We start from the raw sequence: 19,588 nt of genomic DNA on the forward strand, positions 1-19,588 counted from the left end.
ACCACCACCACCACCACCACCACCACCACCACCACTACCACCAAGGCAACACTTGCCTACCCCCACTGATTCTCTGATGTCTCTTCTTTATGTTACCAGCTCAATCCACTTCTTATGGCAAGAATCAAAATTTGGCCAAGGTCATTCCAGAAATGTCTTTTATTGGACATGGTGTCACAGCATCGGGAGGTAGCCTAGTGGGTTATTTCTTAGACCACTCACAAAGTCAGTCAAACAGCATGCTTATATAGCCAGAAGTGGGGTATGAAGAAGTAGTTTCCACCAATGATGGAATAGCCATTTGTATAAATGAAAAGTCATAAACCATCAGGGGAAATATTCTTCCTCTGACCACATGAAGCTTGCTGCTAGAGTTTACCAACAAGACAGATCCAAGTTGTTTGAAATAGTCATGGCTGGAACAGCACTTTCTGAAGTCAAGTGGAGCTTCAGAAAAAAAAAAAGAGGTTTGGTTGTGGTGTTGCTCCCTCAAAGCATTTGTGGAGTGTTCAAAGTGCCATGGGACCAGTGAGCCAGCTTTCCAAAGAGGGATGCTTGAACGATAGGAAGCCAGGTATAAGGGAAGGGCTTACCAAATGGCCCTGCTTTTGATGGTCTTAATAATTCACACAAAGCATTATAAAGAGAGTTTTAACCAAAGACTTGACAAGAGCTCAACACAGAACTAATAGTATTAACATAACTTTACAATGCTTAATACTACCTAACAATGCTTATTAGTATTTAGTTCCTGCTCCGGTGTCTCACGGCAATGGTTTCATCTCGCTAAGCACGGTGATTCTAAAACACAGAACAGTCCAAACTCAGCCTTAGGAAACATTTCTACATCTTCTATAGACAAGAGGTTTTTCCCTAATCACAGAATAGCCATTCATGCAAATGAAGATTTGTATTTGCACCAATCACGGGCCAAGGAGACACTCCATAGTCATTGCTAAACCAAACTTGCAGCACTTCATTTTGGAGTCATTGCGGGTGTCCAAGGCTTCTTTTAACCAACAGGTTTGTACTTTTTTTAAAATTTGGACATGACCAAGAATACTCACCCAAAACACAGGAGACTCTTAGCTAGGAACAGTATTACCAGTATGTAATGCAGAAAGTATACATAACCCCTTGAATTACAGCATCTTGCCTTGGAGAATTTAAAATCCTATGTTCTTCCTCACCTATGATATCAGGGAGTATGCTGGATGGGAAGACCCAAGACTGGGGTTCAGTTCCAGGCCTGACACGTGTCATCTGTGAGTTTAGTAAGGTCAAAAACTCAGATCTCAAAATTCTTAGCTGTAAAATATATATGATAACATTCCTTACAACTTATCAGGATTAAAGTGAGCAAAATATTTGTAAGATACCACCTGTTTAGGCCCAGTGGGATTCAAAAAATGGGTCAGACATTGGTAGTTCTTTGGGGTTTAGATCTCCAGCAAATAATGTTAATACAATTCAAGAGGGAGCAGCTGAGATGAACCTGTTATTCTCATGTGCAACATTGATGCTCCTGTGACTATTTTCCACACAGATTTGGTCTTCCTTCATCCCAGTGCTGGACCAAGCCTAAGCTCTCACATTTGGACATCTCTTTTCCAGGGCCTCCATCCTCAGGGTCCTTGCTAGTATGCGAAGTTATCTTTCCTGGTTCCTCACTCTTCGTAGGAATTTTGAAAGTAGCATTTTAACCTCTTCACAGAATCAACAACAGATACAAGAAATGGTAACTGGAGGGTGGCCAGGGAGGGCGGGTGAGAAGCATGCACACAGCCAGCAGTTTAGTGTGTGGGAGAAGGGCATGGAAGAGGGAAACTAAGACTTGAAGCACTTGTCATTTGTCAGAAAACGAAACTCAGAGAAGAAGAGCTGTGTTAAGGCAGTGTCAGGTTCGCACCTTACCCCCAGGTTCATTATGTGGCATCCTGACCTTTGGGGGCAGAAAAACAGTCAGTCACAGTCTTCTCACCTCTTCTCCCCAAAGGTTTAAAACAGGGAGACATCTTCATTACTTTGAAAGGAGTGGGCATGTCCCACTGGTATCTTGATAACCAATAGCTAATGGCTCTTCTGCATTGCACTGTCCTGCCCCAGACTTTCTTCCAGGGATGTCAAAATAACACAATCAGAAAGTCACACAAGTGGAAAATTACCAGGACCCATGAAAGAAAAATGAACATTTTTGGCAGGTCTTCTTGTATGTGGTAAAAGCACTTTTACACTTCTTAAAACTTTTAAAATTTTGATTAATGCTCAAAACTCATTATTCTTAGATACAGTAAGCCATAAATTCACACACACACACACAATCACACAGAGACATATACACACTCACACAGGCACAATCACACACAGACACATACACACTCATAAAGACACACACTTACATACATATACACACATGCACACATGCTCACATACATGGACATGCACACACTTACTCTAATACACACATACACACAGACACAATCACACACAGTCACATACACACTCACACAGACACACAGACACACAGACACACAGACACAATCACACAGAGACACATACACACTCACACACTTACACACTCACATACATACACACACACGCTCACACACATGGACATGTACGCACACACCCATGCACACACACACCAAGTGTTCAGAAGTATGTAGACATTTTACTAATACTTTGATGACAGTATGACATTTCAGAGAGATGACTCCTGCTTAGTGCTATAAACTGTGGAGATTCTAAGATGCACTTCAGAAAGCTGGCAGTCAGCAGCTGCTCCAAGATTCATTAGGTCTCATAGGCAGTCACTACTTGTGGCACAGGTACAAATGACAGGAGAGTTACCCTGCCATTGCTGGGTGCTTGCCCATTGGCTATCCTAGGACATGCTTCCTGTCTCCCCCACATGACAAGATCCTTTTCGTTGATTCATTTCTGTCACAGTGTGGTCCTAAGTTCATGGCTCTATTCCTCTGCCCTCTTCACATAATTTCCCTCCACCGGCCAACTCTGGCCTAAGCCAGTAACAACAGAGCTCTTCTGAGGTTCTGGTTTGATGGCAGGGTCTATGCCTTCTTCACAGCATTTCTCCCTTTGGGTGAATAACTCTACTGTGAAACTCCAAGTACTAAGTGCCAGGCACTATGCAAAATGACTGGGTATAAAAATAGGACAGGGTCTGTGCCTGTTTAACTGAAAGTGAGGGGAAAGCAGCCTAGCATTGCTAGGTTAGGTAACTTGCTACAGCTACTTCATCTGCCCATTTTACAGCAGAGAAAACTGAGTCTTCACTTTCTAAGGCTAGGTCCACATGGCACCACCTCTCACAGCCTCTCTCACACTAGCCACAGACAAAAGGTCACCAAGGGGGCAATCCCAGTCATAGGCTACTTTGAAGGCTGGCAGCCAAAGACCCAGCTATGGGGCCTGTGGGCAGGGATTTGAGGTCTTCTATCTCCCTGGGAGAGGCCATGGGTACAAATACAGCCAGAAGCTGCAGAAATGCCCTGGCAAAGTTTCCACTGGACTCTGCTGCTATGGAAGGCGAGCAGGCGGCTTCTGAAGCAAACACTTCATCTCTCGTCTGATCCATGCCATTCCCATGTGAGGTTCTCCCCGGCAACTCCTCTCCCCCAAAAGGAGGACTCTGAGAATGCTGACCCATCTTTCGAGGGTCTACCATGCTCTGCCTTCCGTCTAGGCCACCAGACTGCTGCCACATGGAGTGTGGACCTCAGAAAGAGTAGATAGCAGTATGCCAGACGGTGCTGTGTGCTCCTGAGAGCCATGAAGCGAGGCTGGGCTGGGAGGGGAGAACCCCATAGTGTGTCACTTTTGCACAAGGCCCCGAAGGAGGTGAAGATGGTGTCATGTGGATATCTGGGTGAGCATTGTTCTGGGCAGAGGGGAGCAACAGTGCCAAGGCCATGGGGGTGGGGACAAAGCCGGCATGTTTGAGACCTGTAAGGCCAGTGTGTAACTGAAGCCCAGTGAGAGAGACCTGGCTGGTTATAGGCTGGATTCCCCAAAGTGGACCATGGTTGGTGGCTGGCAAATAGAGACCAGTGGGCAAAGGGTTTGAGAATCTCAGTCAGTTAAATACTCCATTCAGGAGTACTCATGGAGGAGGGGCAGGGCAAGTATGGCCACTGGGCTTTTCTTCTTGCAGTGTGGGCCACTCTTATACATCAGAGTGACCCTAACCTTATGGTCTGATGTCTAGACTTTTAGAACCTCTCCCTCTCTCTCTTCATCTTTTGTCCTTTCCCCATTTCGTGTTTCTATTTTGGATACTTCCCTCTTCTCTCAGTCTGAAGTTTCTGGTCACAGAGAAGGTTGCTGGCAAGAATGCCAGTTAGGGTGAAGAGGAACGAATAGCCCATGCGTTTGTTTCCTGCGGCTGCTGTAACAAAGGAGCTCTAACAGCTGAAGTGTATCCTCTTCCAGGTCTGGAGGCTGGAAGTCTGAGATCAGGTTCATTAGGCCAAGTTAAGGTAGAGGCAGGCACAAGCCTTATGGCACTCTGTGGGGAAATGCATCTCTTGTCTCCACCTCCTTTGTGTGGATACCCGATGAAGGCGTCTGCAGTCTGTAGTTGCCAGGTTCCTTGACTTACTTGACTTACGGCTCTGTGTGTGCGTGCATATGCATGCATGAGCATGTGTGTGCATATGTGCTTGCAAGTGTGCATGCAAATGTGTGTGCTAGTGTGTTGTGTGTGCGTGTGCAAGTGTGTGTTGTGTATGTGCAAGTGTGTGCAGAGCCTGTGTGCATGCGTGTGCATGCATGTGTGCACTTGTGTATGCAAGTGTGTATTGTGAAAAGCAAGTGTGTATTGTGAAAGTGTGTGCATGTACATGTGTGTGCGTGTGCAAGGGTATGTGAGTATGTGTGCACATACATCTGTGCATATGTATGCAAGTGTGCCTTGTACATGAGTATGCAACTGTATGTGTGTGTGGGTGCATGTGTGTGTGTACAAAATCTCCCTCTGCCTTCCTTTGATAACAAAAATTTAAGACCTTAAATGTGATTGAATTTAGGGGTAATCTTTCCTATTCATGACTGTCAATTCAATCATGCTTGTAAAGACGCTGTTCATGTGGATATCTCAGGGCTTAGGTCAGACTATTACTATTACTAAGGCCAGTAAAGTTCCAATCATCGTCTTTGCATTTATCAAATTTATCACACATTTACAGAACATTTGCTCCATACCAAATAATTTGGGGTACTGGACAACTGCTATGAGCAGTGCAGCGTTCTCCTGGGGCTTTGACATTACATCACAATGTTGACATCCACAAAGTTCAAGCTCAAGATCCAACCATGCATGTGGACACCAGGCCACATATACTGCAGGTTATAGATGTTAATTGAATAATCACCCAACTGGAATGCCAGGCTGTCTGAATCCGTGGTAAGTGCTAGACCAGCCTGCGATGAATGAGAGGTGTCCTGGATTTAAGAACTGAAGACAGATTGGAGATGGTCTTACTAGATATAAAGGAAGGAACAGCATTGTCGACAGAAGGGATAGATCATCCCTGGCAGGTCCTGGCCTTACCTCCATCTTTGCCCTTGGCCACTGCTCTGTGCCCAGGGCTTCTCCCTTCCTACACCCGACCGTGGATTTTCTCTTTACTTCCCACCTGGGTGTGGCTCAGGTGGTTCAATAAGGAACATCTTTAAATTCAGAGCTGGGTCCAGACCTCTAAAATTCAGTCAACATTACTTTCTTTAGATACTAGGCTGTAGCAGACACAGTGTTGGGAGTTACAGAGAAGAAGATGAGGTGAAGATATCATTTGGGTTCTTGAGGTGACGGTCATGTGCCTGGGGTTGAGGCGAGAGGTGAAGGTTGCTGGACTGTACGACTGTACAGTCTGACTCACCATCTATGTGGCCCTGAGTGAATGACTTCCTCTCTTTGACCCTATAATACCGTTCCAGGGACTCTAGACATACAGACTTAACACGGCCCCTCTGGGTCAATACCGTAGGCTCTGCGGTGGCATTCCTCAGTCACATGCCAGTGGGGATGATGAGGTGAACTCCTCTAGACTATAGCTCTGCTGCCACCATTGCTTGACCTAGATGAGTTCCTTGGGCACATGCCACCAGGTGGCTCCCAAATGAGGACCCCATGACAGGCATAGCCCTCCAGAAGATGGCAGGTAGACCCAGAAGACATGTGTCCTTACAGTATTCAGCATCATCGCCAGGGCCCTCCTTGGTTGATACCAGGCATTCTGATCATCCAGGTTGCTCTGAATCTGGGGGGTGGAATTCAGATCAGGTGCCTTGCCTTGATTTATTATGTGTGTCAGGTATGTGCATGCCTGCACATGAATGTGCTCACCTGTGGGCATGTGGAGACGTGTGTATCCTGCTATGCCACTCTCTGTCTTATTCTTTTAAGATAGGGTTTCTCATTAAACCTGGAATTAGGTTGTCTGCCTGAAAACCCCAGGGATCCCCCTGTCTCTGTGCCTCACCAGTGCTGGAGTTATGCCTTTTTATGTAGAGAATGGGGATTTAGGCTCAGTAAGCATTCTTTACCCACTGTCTCCCTAGTTTTCTTTCTTTCTTTTTTTTTCACAACAGTGGCTCTTCTGTCTCCCCCTCCTCCTCCTCTTCCTTTTCCTCCTCCTTCTCCTCCCCCTTCTCCCTCCTCTTCTTCTCCTCTTTATCCCTCTCCTCCACTTCCTCTCTCTTGCTCTCTTCTCCACTCCTTCTTCATCCTCCTCCTCCCCTTCCTCCGCCTCCTTTGCCCCTTCCTCCCTCCCTCTCCCCTATCCCTCCCTCTCCCCTGCCCCCCTCTTTCTCATTCTCCTTCTTTAGATCAAATCTATCCACACAAAAAGCTCAAGATGGAATCAAACAGCGTGACCACTAACCAGAACGTATCTAGAGAATTACTGGTTCTGGGAGTTTTGATGCCCATAGTGAACTGACGATATAAACCCCTCCCCCACATCCTTGTAGGATTTTAGGGGGAAAAATCCAGTGATGTTCTGCACCCAAGCCCTCCTTTCGCCTCCTCACCTCGGCACCTAGTACAAAGCCTAAGGATAGTCCTGAGGAGGCCCAGACCTTGAGTATCTAATTGAGTCCTAACATTGGCTGAGCCTTGCCAAACCTTACTCTCCTGGCAGCTGTTGTAGGCACAGGTGGGTTAACTGTCCACAGGTGGTCAGATGGGGTTTTCTTTTTCAACCATAGCAGCTTTTAAATCTTCCACTGGTTCCTTGCCCTCTCACCTTTTAGCATCTGGGTGGGGGATTTTGCTCAAAGTGTGAACCGGGCTCCTAGGTCTCTCAGGTCCTCATAGGTGTGAATGATGTTTATGTCCTTGGGTGGTAAGGGCACTTTATGTGAGTGTGGAGGTTTGGGGCTGCTAGGGTGGCCAGGGTCTTGCTCTCTGGGGCTACAAGGGCATGCATAGCCATACCTGGCTTTTTATGCAGGTGATGGGGATTTAAACTTGGGCCCCCAGGACCTCATGTCTGAGCTTTTAGGTGTCCACGGGAACCCCCAAGACTGGATTCTGCGACAGGATCTTGAGCAATCTATTTCCTGTATAGCAAGGCCTATAGGGAAGAGGGGATAGTTAACTACAGAGATAGAGAGAACAACATAAGAAGTCAGGGAAAGGCTTACCCTTCTGAGCATTTAAAAGGTCAGAAAATTCCCCCCACACACACTTTTAAGATATATTTTCAAAGCATGTTGAGGGATACACAGGGCTTACACATAAAGTGATGCTTTGAGTCTGTTCCTTTATGAGAAATAGCGATCACTGCACGGGTGAGAGAAAACCAAACACAGGAGAGATGTTCAGGAGAGCATGTGATACCAAGTGCCCAGCAAACATTAGTTCAAAGTTTGGAAAAGTTATTGGCCAAGCTGTTGTTTCAATACAAATGATTCCTGCGCAAACCCTCATCTGCTAAAACACTCCTGGAGCCTGGAGAGATGGCTCAGTGTTTAAGAGTTTTTGCTGTTCTTTGAGAGGACCACAGTTTGGCTCTCAGTACCCACACCAGGTGTTTTACAACTCTAACCACAGGAGTTCTTCTGGCCTCCATGGGCTTGAAGAACACATGTGGCATTCATACACACATATGCACACACATAAATAAAAGTAAGATAAATCCTTTAAAAATACTGATCATTCCAACTAGGAGATAAGATAACTCTCTCACGTATGAAGTCTATATGATTCATGTAGACAATCTGAAATCAGTGGTTGTATAGGGGAAGGGTTTGTAAAACTCCCCTTCTCAACTCTACGTTGTACATAGTGATGTCCTTCAAAATCCAACAGAATGGGTGGGGATACACTTATAATGGAGATTGCTAGCAAATCTACCCTAGGCACTGCCCCACCAATAAAAACTAATAGTGATTAGTCATGGCAGCAGTCAAGCCCTATAGTGGTTTGAACAGGAATGGCCCCCATCCGTTCATATGGTTGAATGCTTAGTCATCAGGGACTGGTACTAGTTGAGAAGGATTAGAAGGATTAGGAGGTGTGGCCTTGCTGGAGTGGGTGTGGCTTTGGAGGAAGTGTGTCATGAAGGGTCGGCCACATATGTCTTGCTTTCTTTCTCTCTAGTTATGGATCAGGAAGTAGTCTGGGGGGCTGGTGAGATGGCTCAGTGGGTAAGAGCACCCGACTGCTCTTCCGAAGGTCCAGAGTTCAAATCCCAGCAACCACATGGTGGCTCACAACCATCCTTAACGAGATCTGGCGCCCTCTTCTGGAATGTCTGAAGACAGCTACAGTGTACTTACATATAATAAATAAATAAATCTTGAAAAAAAAAAGGAAGTAGTCTGGGTTACTGTTCTGAAGATCACTGGCACAGCTCCCTGCCATGATGAGAGTGGACTACACCTCTGAAACTAATCCTTTCTTTTATAAGAGTTGCTTTGGTTGTTGTATTTCTTCAGAGCAATAGAGCAGTGACCCAGACACACCCCTAAGACAGTGTGATGATTTAAAAGTAACCCTTGGCCTTGTGAACTGCCTTCTCAGCACACAACCCTGGGAGAGCCACAAGGAAGCCATCAGCCAACTTCCAATAGAAGTGCATCTTCCAACTGAGCAGTCTACCTCAAAACTACCAAGGCTTGTCAGAAGCAAGAAAAGGCTGATAAATGCCACAGCCAAGGAGCCCAAGGCTATGTGTCAACTTACACAATATTATATTTAGGAGCATAAAGAAGCATCAGACAAAAAATGAAAAAAAATATACATCATACATAGACTTTAGCTAATTATAACGTAGCAATATAGGTCCATTCATTTAGCAAATACACCACTGTAAGGTGAGAAGTTTGCAAGAGGACAGCTGACTGCAAGGGACAGAGTTACTCTCTGTACTGTGCACTCTGTGGGGAGAGTTGGGGGTGGAGCATGTGCACACATGTGGGCATGTGCACATAGGCAAGAGAAGGAAGTGTCCTTCCTTTTTCTCCATCTTAATCCTTTGAAACAGGGCCTCTCTCTGGACCTTGAGCTCACCAGTTGTCCCAGGCTCTCACCCCTTATGAGACTTGGCTCATGGCCACCAAGTCTCTGACATACTGAAGAAGTCTGCCTCTCCGCTCTGGGGGTGCAGGCCCACATGTGGCTTTCCGCGTGCAGGCGATCAGATCAGTGCTGGTGATTACACAGCAAGCGCTCCTTACTATCCCCTGGGCCATCTCCCAGGCCCCAATTTTAGATTTTTAACCCTGTTTTCTATTATTCATAACTTTCTGTTCTTATCCTCATCAAAGCTTTCCTTCTGTCTCAGGTTGGATTTCATTTGTGTGTCATCTTGAGGAGGCCACTTAGATCACTGACAGTCATCTTCTCTTCATTTCTAATTTGTACATATAAAGGTTATGAAATTCCCCTGTGCACAGTTACTCACATCTCACAATGGACTTATGTCTCTCACCTGGTTAAAACTTTTTAGATGTTCATGTGCTTTGGGGCTCTTCAGAGGCACGCAGGTTACTTTGTTGGCAGCGAGCCATTTCTGATGATCTCATTTCATTGATTTTGTAGCCTAGTCTCTGAACGATGTAAATTTGTGGAAGTCACTGATGCTTGATGGACACCTTAACAGCTAGTTGAGATTTCAGTGCTGAGGTGGTGGTGTGTGCCTTTCTTTCATCCTAGCACCCGGCAGGCAGAGACAAGTGTTGACCTATCTACTTGATTTACATACTGAGTTCCAGGCCAGCCAGGGCTACATAATGAGACCCTGTCTTAAAAACAAAAACATAACAATAACTAAAGAAAGGTGATACTTTGAAGTCATGGTGATGGTAAATGGTATTGTTGTATAAATCGTGGTTTCTGATTATTTGTACTAGTGTATAACAGTGTCGTAGATTATTAATTTGTGTGTTGTGTGTGTGTGTGTGTGTGCTGCAACCTATTACCTTGTCTGTTACTAATCTTAGGGACAAACACACAGACTCTGTGTATGTATGTGTGCACGTGTGCATGTGTATATGTGAGTATATATGTGTATATGCATGCACATATGTGTATATGTATGTGTGCATGTGTATATATGTATATGTAAGTATATGTGTCTCTATATGCATGTGTGTATGTGTATGCATATATCTGTATTTGTATGCATGTATATGTGTATGCATGTGCATGTGACACACACAGTGTGGTTGTGTGTGTGTGTGTGTTTGTACATTTGGCCATCGGGGACAACCTGCTGTGAGTCCTTACAGCCACCCACAGGAGCACAGGGACAACAGACGTGGGTGCTACTGCATCTTATGTGGGTTCTGAGGATACAACCTCAGGTCACCAGGCCTGTGGCGAGCACTTCACCCACTGAACCATCGTGTCCCAGGCCCCAGACTTTCAGTCTTTTGCCAGCAAGAGTGTTGATGGGCTTTGTGTGTTTGTGTGTGTGCGCGCGTGCATTTTTAAAACTCAACCGGATCAGCTGTCTTCCACGCCTAGTTTTCTGAGAAGTTATATCCAGAATGGATGTTAAATGTGACCAGTGCTTTTCCAGAATCTTCTGAGAAAACCACGTGACTTTCTCTTTCTACTTTGTTAACGTTGCTGGGGTTCACCGAGGACGTTTTTAATATTTCGTTAACACCAAAGCCCTAGGCTAAAGCTGATCTCCTCATAACCTGTTTTCCTCTTAGTGTGTCATTGGGCTTTGCTCTCGGAAACTCTTTCTGGGAGGACTGTGTGTATGTGCTCATTTGAGGTGTCTGCCTTCAGTTTTCTTTTCCCGCCAAGTGTCTCTGTCTCATTTTGGTCTCGGGTGACTCTGGTCTCATGAGATGGGAACTGCCCCATCTCTTCCATTTTTTGGAAAAGTTTGTGTCAAATATTATTTCTTCCATAAATATTGTGAAAACTTGGCCTTCAAGGGCTCCTTTGTGGGGCGATTTTTCGCAGTAACCGTGAGTCACTGCATAGATACGGAGTTGCTCAGGTCAGTGAATCTCTTTAAAGGAAGCCATGGTACTTTCTATTTCTCAAAAGTTAGTTCATTTCACCCACATTTTCAGTTTCTTGACCTCACATGATTTCTAAGGCGGCTTTGTTAGTTCTCTAATTATCTGCAGAACCTGGTAAGAGAGGTCACCTCTATCCCGACGCTGGTGATTTGTATTTTCTTAAAAATGAAAAGAAAGAGACCTAACTTTGTTTTTACATTTGTTTAATGAGCGTGTGTGTGTGTGTGTGTGTGTGTGTGTGTGTGTGTGTGTGTGTGTGTGTGTGGAGAGAGAGAGAGAGAGAGAGAGAGAGAGAGAGAGAGAGAATGCACACAATAAGTGAGAGGACAGCTTGTCTGAGTTGGATTTCGGATTTCTTCTTTTACCACCCGGGTCCCCAGGGGTTAACTCCAGTCCTCAGACCTGGCTATAATAAGCACCTTAAGCCGGGCGTGGTGGCGCACGCCTTTAATCCCAGCACTCGGGAGGCAGAGGCAGGCGGATTTCTGAGTTCGAGGCCAGCCTGGTCTACAAAGTGAGTTCCAGGACAGCCAGGGCTATACAGAAAAACCCTGTCTCGAAAAACCAAAAAAAAAAAAAAAAAAAAAAAAGCACCTTAACCCACCAAGTCATTTTGCTGTGTCATCTCTTTTTATGCTAATCAGTCCAGCTGGGCTCTATGAATTTTACTAATTTTTTTTCATGGAACAACATTTTCATGTTATTGACTTTTTTTTTTTTTTGAGACAAAGTCTTATGTAATCCAGGCTGTCCTTGAACTTCTGACCCTCCTGCCTCCACCTCTCCAGTGCTGGGATTACAGGCGTGTGTTGCCATGACCAGTTTACATGGGGATGGGGATCAAATTCATGGCTTTACGAATCCTTGACCAACACTCTGCCAATTGAACTATATCTTCATTCTGACATCTGCTTTGTTTTGTTTTATTTTGATTATATTAATTCATACTCAGATATGAATTATTTTTCTTGTCTGCTTAGTTGGAGCCTAATTTTTGCTTTTCTCTCTCTCTCTCTCTCTCTCTCTCTCTCTCTCTCTCTCTCTCTCTCTCTCTCTTTCTTCCTGACTTCCTAAGGTAGAAGATAAATCTACTTAATACTTCATTTCTAGGGGAGCCATGAAGAGCTACACATTTCCCTTCCGCTCTGTTTAGCCACAGCCCACACACTTCCATATGTTGTGTCTTCATGTTACGCAGTTCAGAATACTCTGTAATTTTCCTTGTAAGTTTTGTTTTACTGGACAGTGGGCTATTTGAAAATACAGGATGCTATTTCAAGACATTTGGAGATTTTTCCAGATACCTTTCTGATATTAATTTCCAATTAACTCCATCCTGGTACAGTGGGGGGCGAGTGGACCGTGCCACCAGACAGGAGAACTGGTAAGGTTGAAGAAGGGTCACAACCCTGGCAATCTCAGAATTGAGAACGGTAGGCATGGGACCAGCTCCCTGCCTGGCTCTACCTGTCCTGGCACATGTAGCCATGACACCCCATGGAGAGAGCCATGACAGAGGTCATGTAGCATAAAAACCTGGAGTTCTCCATGCTAATGGGGTATCTAGATAGGCCCAAGTGTTCAGCCAATGAGCTTCCCTCCCTTGGCATCCCTTCCCACAGAATGTATTTAATTCCTGGTTCACCCTGAGTAAGACAAATGCATGTACATATGCCATAAAAAATAAAGCAGTTTGGATAAGCAAGTACCTTCTCCTTCATCAAGGACTGCTGCAGGGGGAGGCCTTCTTTATAAAGAGCCTTGCCTAAATCTCCCAGAGAAGGCCTTCTCTCCTTCAGCCTCTCCATCCTCTTACTCTCGGCACTCAACAAACAGGATTCTGCCCAGTCCAAGGTTCAGCCACCCCCTTTTCTACCTGACATATAGGGGAAGGTCAGACCCTCGGACCCCGATCTCAGTGTTTCTCATCTGGAAGAACACAGTTGGGACCCCTATCATGGACTGTTCCACCTTCCCTGAGTGGCACCCCAGCAGCGAGGCAGACATGCAGCCCAAGAGGACAGAACATATTTTATATGACTTGGATCCTTTGGAATTTATTCAGACAAAATTTATGGCCCCAAACATGCCATATCTCATTCAAGTCTCAGTGTGCCCTTGAAAACAGAGTATGTGGTGTTGCCATTGTTAGGTGACATGTTCTACACAAGTCGGGTCACATTGATGGACAGTGCTATTCAAGGGTGCCATGTTCTTACAGTTTTTCTCTCTGCTTAGTCCCACACTTACTGGAAGAAGGGTGTTGAAATTGTTCATTGTAATGGTAGATTTGTCTCTTTCTCCTCACATCAGCTCACCTTCCCTGCATTTTGAAGGCACATAAACAGTAAAGATTAACAACCTCCTGATTAACTGATATCTTTATCAGTACAACACGAACTTCTCCATCTCTGGCAATTTTTTTTTTGCTCTGATTTACTTTGATATTAATATTGCTGCCCCGACTTTCCCTTGACCAGTATTAGCACAGTACATCGCTGCTGTCCTTTCACCTTTAACCTACATGTATCTTTGTTTTGTTTAGCTTGAGACAGGGCTACTCTCTCTAACAGCCTTGGCTGTCCTGGAACTCACTCTGTAGACCAGGCTGCCTCGAACTCACAGAGATCCATGTGCCTCTGCCTACCAAGTGCCAGGATTTAAAGGCACGCACCACTATGCTTGGCTTACAATGCGTTTCTTGTTGGCAACAAGTAGTGGATTCTTACCAAGCCTTGCAACCACTGCCTTTTAATTTATATGTAAATGATTGTTGACAGGGTTAGACTTCTCCCTGTTTCTCTTATCCTCATCTCAACTTTTCTATATTTCCTGTTTCCTGTTTGTTTCCACCATCTCTGGATGGATGAAGTAATTTCAACTTCTCTTGGCTAGCTTTTTTTTTTTTTTTTTTTCCTGAGACAAGGTCTTGTGTAATCTAGGCTGTCCTTGAACTTCTGACCCACTTGCTTTCCCCTCTTGACTGTTGAGATTCAGGCATGTGCCACCATAACCAGTTTAAATAGGGATGGGAATCAAACCCATGGCTTTATGCACGCTTGACCAACACTCTCAACTCAGCTCTATGCATATTCTGACTCTGTGATTGGGGTGAGCTTGGCTGCTCTTGAGGTTATATACGAGACTTTACTTCCAAGTGGTCGTGTGACACTTCCTTATGCATAGTACAGGAACCTATAACACACGTGGGTCTCTCTCCTCCCAGCCTTTACCCTACTTTTGGTTTTACATATATTCTAAACCTCCACAATAAATCGCAGGTTTCTTTTAGATTTAATAGTCTTTTGTAGTTGAAAGGGCTTTGATTATTTTTTAAGAACTACATTTACTAACAAAGTTACTACCATCCAAAGCATTCCGCGTCCCGCTATGAAGGCCCCCGATTCCCACACACTCTCGTTTCTCTGTGCTGGAACCGTTTCCCTGAGCAGCGTGGCTCACCTGGTGAAGTTCCGTTAGCTTTGATGCATCTGAAGAGTTTATTTTTAGGAGGCAGTTTTGCTTGGGCTGTGTTTTGTTTTCCTTTTAATGTTTTTTTAAGTATTTTTTTATTTATTATATGTATATAAGTACATTGTAGTTGTCTTCAGACACACAAGAGAGGGCATTGGATCCCATGACAGATAGTTGTGAGCCACCATGTGGTTTCTGGGAATTGAACTCAGGACCTCTGGAAGAACAGTCAGTGTTCCTAAGGGCTGAGCCATCTCTCCAGCCCCGTCCGTTTAATGTTTTAAAGATGGTACTGCATAGTCTTCTTTCTTGTGTCATTCCTGCTGGGAAATAAGCTATCACCTATCTGAACTCTTCCTTTGTCCTTAAGAAGCCCAAGCAGCAAGGCAGCAGCTCTAGTGGGGCTTGGCTGTAGCACCTCGGGACAGACGGTATCATGGTGGGAGACCGTGCTTGAGGCAGATGACACCACACGTAGGAAGCCAGAGACCTGGGTAAACTAGTAAAGGCCACCTTCTGGGCTCACCTCCTAAAGGTCTACGTTCTTAGGACATTGCGACACTGAGGGCTGTGCAGATTCATTTATATTCAGAACACAGAATTGTAGTCACTACTCTATACCACAGTGCCTCAGAAGATGGTGATATCATGACACAGAGAAAACGCCCACTGAGCCTCAGTATGGTTTGGTGAATCTTTACAAAGGCATAGAATTTATACTACAATTGTTTTCAGTTTTGAGTTCTGAGGTTTTTTGTTTTTTCCATATATATGGAAACCACACATGTACATGCGCACGCTCGCGAGCGCGCGCGCACACACACACACACACACACACACACATACAATACCTACCTATATGTACGTGTGGTTTTACTTTCAGTCTAGGCTAGGCTGGAGCTCAATTTGGCAATTCACCTGCCTCAGCCTTCCAAGTTCTGAGATTACATCTTTTTACATGTCTGCATAGCTCTCTTCTGGATATCTGTCTTTTCAGCTCAGTAACAGAGTATGACCATTGGTGAAACATTCAATCTGCCCCCATCCCAGCCCTGGCACCCTCTTCAACGTTCCCCAAATCAGGCACCTATAAAGTTGACACCTGGTACAAGATAGACACTCTGAATTCTTACTTACATTAATTGTTCAGTGTTTTGAATTTTATTTCTGAAAATACCACATCTACCTAGTCAACTCCTCTCTTAATTGACATTAGATTAAAAACTCTCACTTAAAGTGCTAAAATAGATGATCCTTGTACCGCCCACTCCTTGGGAGCTCTACAATGGCTTCTTCAGGGTGGGCTGTCACGAGAGGGATTTTGTGGCTAAGGGCCATGCATTTTGTCGAAATTCATTTTGAGATTTAATTTTGCAGGTGAAGTTTTGTTTTGTTTTAAGATCATTTCCTTGGAGGAAATTTCCAGAACCCAAGTGACAGGGTAATGGGTCATAGGAGTATTGAAAGACTTGACTGTACGTCATTAACATGGTAAGCGTTTTGAAGCCTGACTGGGCCCTCTCTTCATAGCTCTCTCAGTGGACTTGAGCTTTGCTGAAGGCTGGTTTTACTTGAGACAGCCAAGAAGGAGAGAACACTGGGCCATTTCTCAACTCTTTAATAGCTAGAAATCTGGGGAATTAATAGTGTCATCTGGGGAACAAGGAGGCTCATATCCTGGGAGATGCCCTGTCTCCCGATGTCCTTCTATCCATACTGGAGGCCCATTATCTCCTCCTTCCTACCAGCATGTGGCGAGCACCTCACAGCCTGGCAGCACCTCCTATTGTTTTTATTCCCAAAACTAGGATGGAGCCTGGCACACATCTATGTATGTGTATATATGTGCACATATTTGATATATGTATGTGTGTGTGTGTGTGTGTGAGACCCAAATATATATTATCCACAAAAACACATTTCTAAAAATGTTTAGTTGTTGAATAAATGAATACCTGCTGTCTGCTCTGTAGGTGGTACTGATGGTATTTCATTTGCATCTATAATATTACTTAATAACCTCATAAACTCAGGGATTGGTTGGCTTCATTATCTCCATTTTTCAAGATAAATACATTGACAATCAAAGAGGGAAGAAACTTAATTTTGTTTTTTTTTGTTTGTTTGTTTTTTTCGAGACAGGGTTTCCCTGTGTAGCCTTGGCTGTCCTGGTACTCACTTGGTAGACCAGGCTGGCCTTGAACTCAGAGATCCACCTGCCTCTGCCTCCCAAGTGCTGGGATTAAAGGCGTGCACCACCACGCCCGGCAAAGAAACTTATCTTAAGCCATACCCTTAACACACTTAGGGTAACATGAGACCTCAGACACACCATTCCCCACCCTCTAGGATCATTGGAATGCTTGACATTATAATGGCATGTGGCATGTTAGTCACATCATCTCCAAAGACAGTGACTAATGTGACTTCGATAGCTTGGAAAGGTGACACTGAACTTTGTAGGCAAGTGGCACCCGTCAAACACCATGTGGTCCACGTGGTAGGTGCAGTCGTTGCTTCTATCTCTGTCTCCATCCTGTCTCCGTCTTTATAAATGTCAGGAAGATGCAAAGAGGGCCATGGTCCCTGCATGTAGAGGTTTTAAGAAAAAGGACTGGACCATCTGTGTCAGGATTCCCTGCAGTCTGTAAACAAATGCACCTTAGTGGGCATCCATAAAGCAATCACATAACATTTTCTTTATGTTATTTGTTTGTTTGGGGGCAGCGTCTCATGTAGGTCAAGGTGTCCTTAAGCTTGCTATGTATTCAAGGATGTTCTTGAACTCCTGATCTTCCTGCCTGCCTCGGGCTTCCAAGTGCTGTGGTTGTGCATAAATTCTACCATGTCTGACTTTTAAGTTAGGTTTTGTAAGACTTGAATCCAAAATAAGAATTTTAACACCTTCTCCAACTGAGCCTCTAGGTACGCCTTTCAAGCCACTGCCTTAGGAAGAGGGCCCTAACACCAGAGCTTCAGGCTTGTAAGCACACACAGGCATTCCCTGCTCATATTTGGTTACTAAAGCATGCTGGGACTGTTCAGGGTGAGTGAAGAGGGCACTGGATCTACCACACGCAATGGTGCCACATCCTGGACACGCAGCACTTCTTTCTACCTTATGACTAGATCAACAATCTCATCTCAGTTGACATTTGTCAGGAACAAGATGTCATACGCTAACTGCCCATGACACAACCACTGGATGACAGACCAGAGAAAAGCTGCTAGGTCAAAGGTCAAGCCTTTGGTTTGTTCGTTTGTCTTAGTCGAGGAATGCTCTTTGACCCTGCCCTGGCTTCTGCGACCAAAGATGATAAGAGCAGGAAAGGGGGAAAGGGGCTCCTAAAGGCACTTTTTTTTTTAAAGCTGAAGTTATGCAAGGCTCTTTGTTATTTATCGAAAGAGGAAATAGGTGGGGCGCCAGCTTTTATAAAAAAAAAACAGTGAAAAAAAAGTCAAATGTGGGTTTAGAGGTGTGGAAAAAACCATTGAGTTAATAAACCAACATTTCCTTCAGTTGTTCTGTGTTTTCAATTAAAAGGAAAAAACAGCGCAGTAACACTGCCCTCTGTGGTGTGCTCCCTCTCTGCAGGCACTGTCCTGAGTGGGGCCTGGCGTCAGCCCATTTCACCTTGTAGCCTCCCTGTAACGTGGACTTTATTTAACTCCTTCTACAGATTGGTCAGTGAGCCTCAGAGACGTGTCATTTACACAGGCCATGTGATAGCCAGCCCCCCTCCCCTCAGGGATGAGATCTCTAAAGTGGTAAACCCAAATAGACCTTCCCTGCTTTGTTTCAGAGACAAGAAGCCTGACTATCCAACGTTATCTTAACCCCAGGAGACCATAGTTAGTAGTCAGGAAAGCGAGACTTGGAGAGACCGACAGGATGTTGCAGTGGTTGGTGTGTACTGTGCCTGGGATTTAATCCTGATTCTGACAGAGTCAGAAGTTTGTGTCATTAGACCTGCCTGGCCAACCCTAGATGGAGTAGGGAGGACAATATGCTCAGGTCACTGTGACACAACATAAAAAGTGACATGTGACCTATCACAGGGCCAGGGTGAGGTGCATGGAGGCCCCATGATCGAGTTCTGCAAGTAAGCAAGGAAAATGCATGGTCAGCTAGCAACACTTCAGTCCTCGTCAAGAGCCTGGTGGATTTCGGGCTGCAGACTCAAACGCAGCTGGGATGATGGGCTGGCAGGATGGCAGGCATGTTCGTGAGGGTGGAGGACTGGCAGGGAACAATGGGAGGAGCTAATGGGACATGGGTACTCAACACTAGTGTCTGTATAACAGGGTCTGGCCTTATCAATCACGGAGTGAGGAAGACACTATGGAAGGCTTCTAGCTATCACTCCCTCCACTCTGCAAACTCACCCCCATCGGCTTCCTGAAGTGTTGCTGTGCTGAGCCATAGTGCACAATTCTACTGACAAGAAGATTCTAGATGGAGGACTGGATGGTCTTGTGGCTAAGAGCACTGGCTGCTCTTCCAGAGAAACTAGGAACACTGTCCAATACCCATTGGCACGGGGCATGTAATCAGCGCACAGACACATGCGCAAGCAAAATATCCAGACATAAAACATACAAA

This window comes from Mus caroli, unplaced genomic scaffold (assembly GCF_978045245.1).
Source record: "Mus caroli unplaced genomic scaffold, Mus_caroli_1 scaffold_11, whole genome shotgun sequence".
NCBI classification, from domain to species: domain Eukaryota; kingdom Metazoa; phylum Chordata; class Mammalia; order Rodentia; family Muridae; genus Mus; species Mus caroli.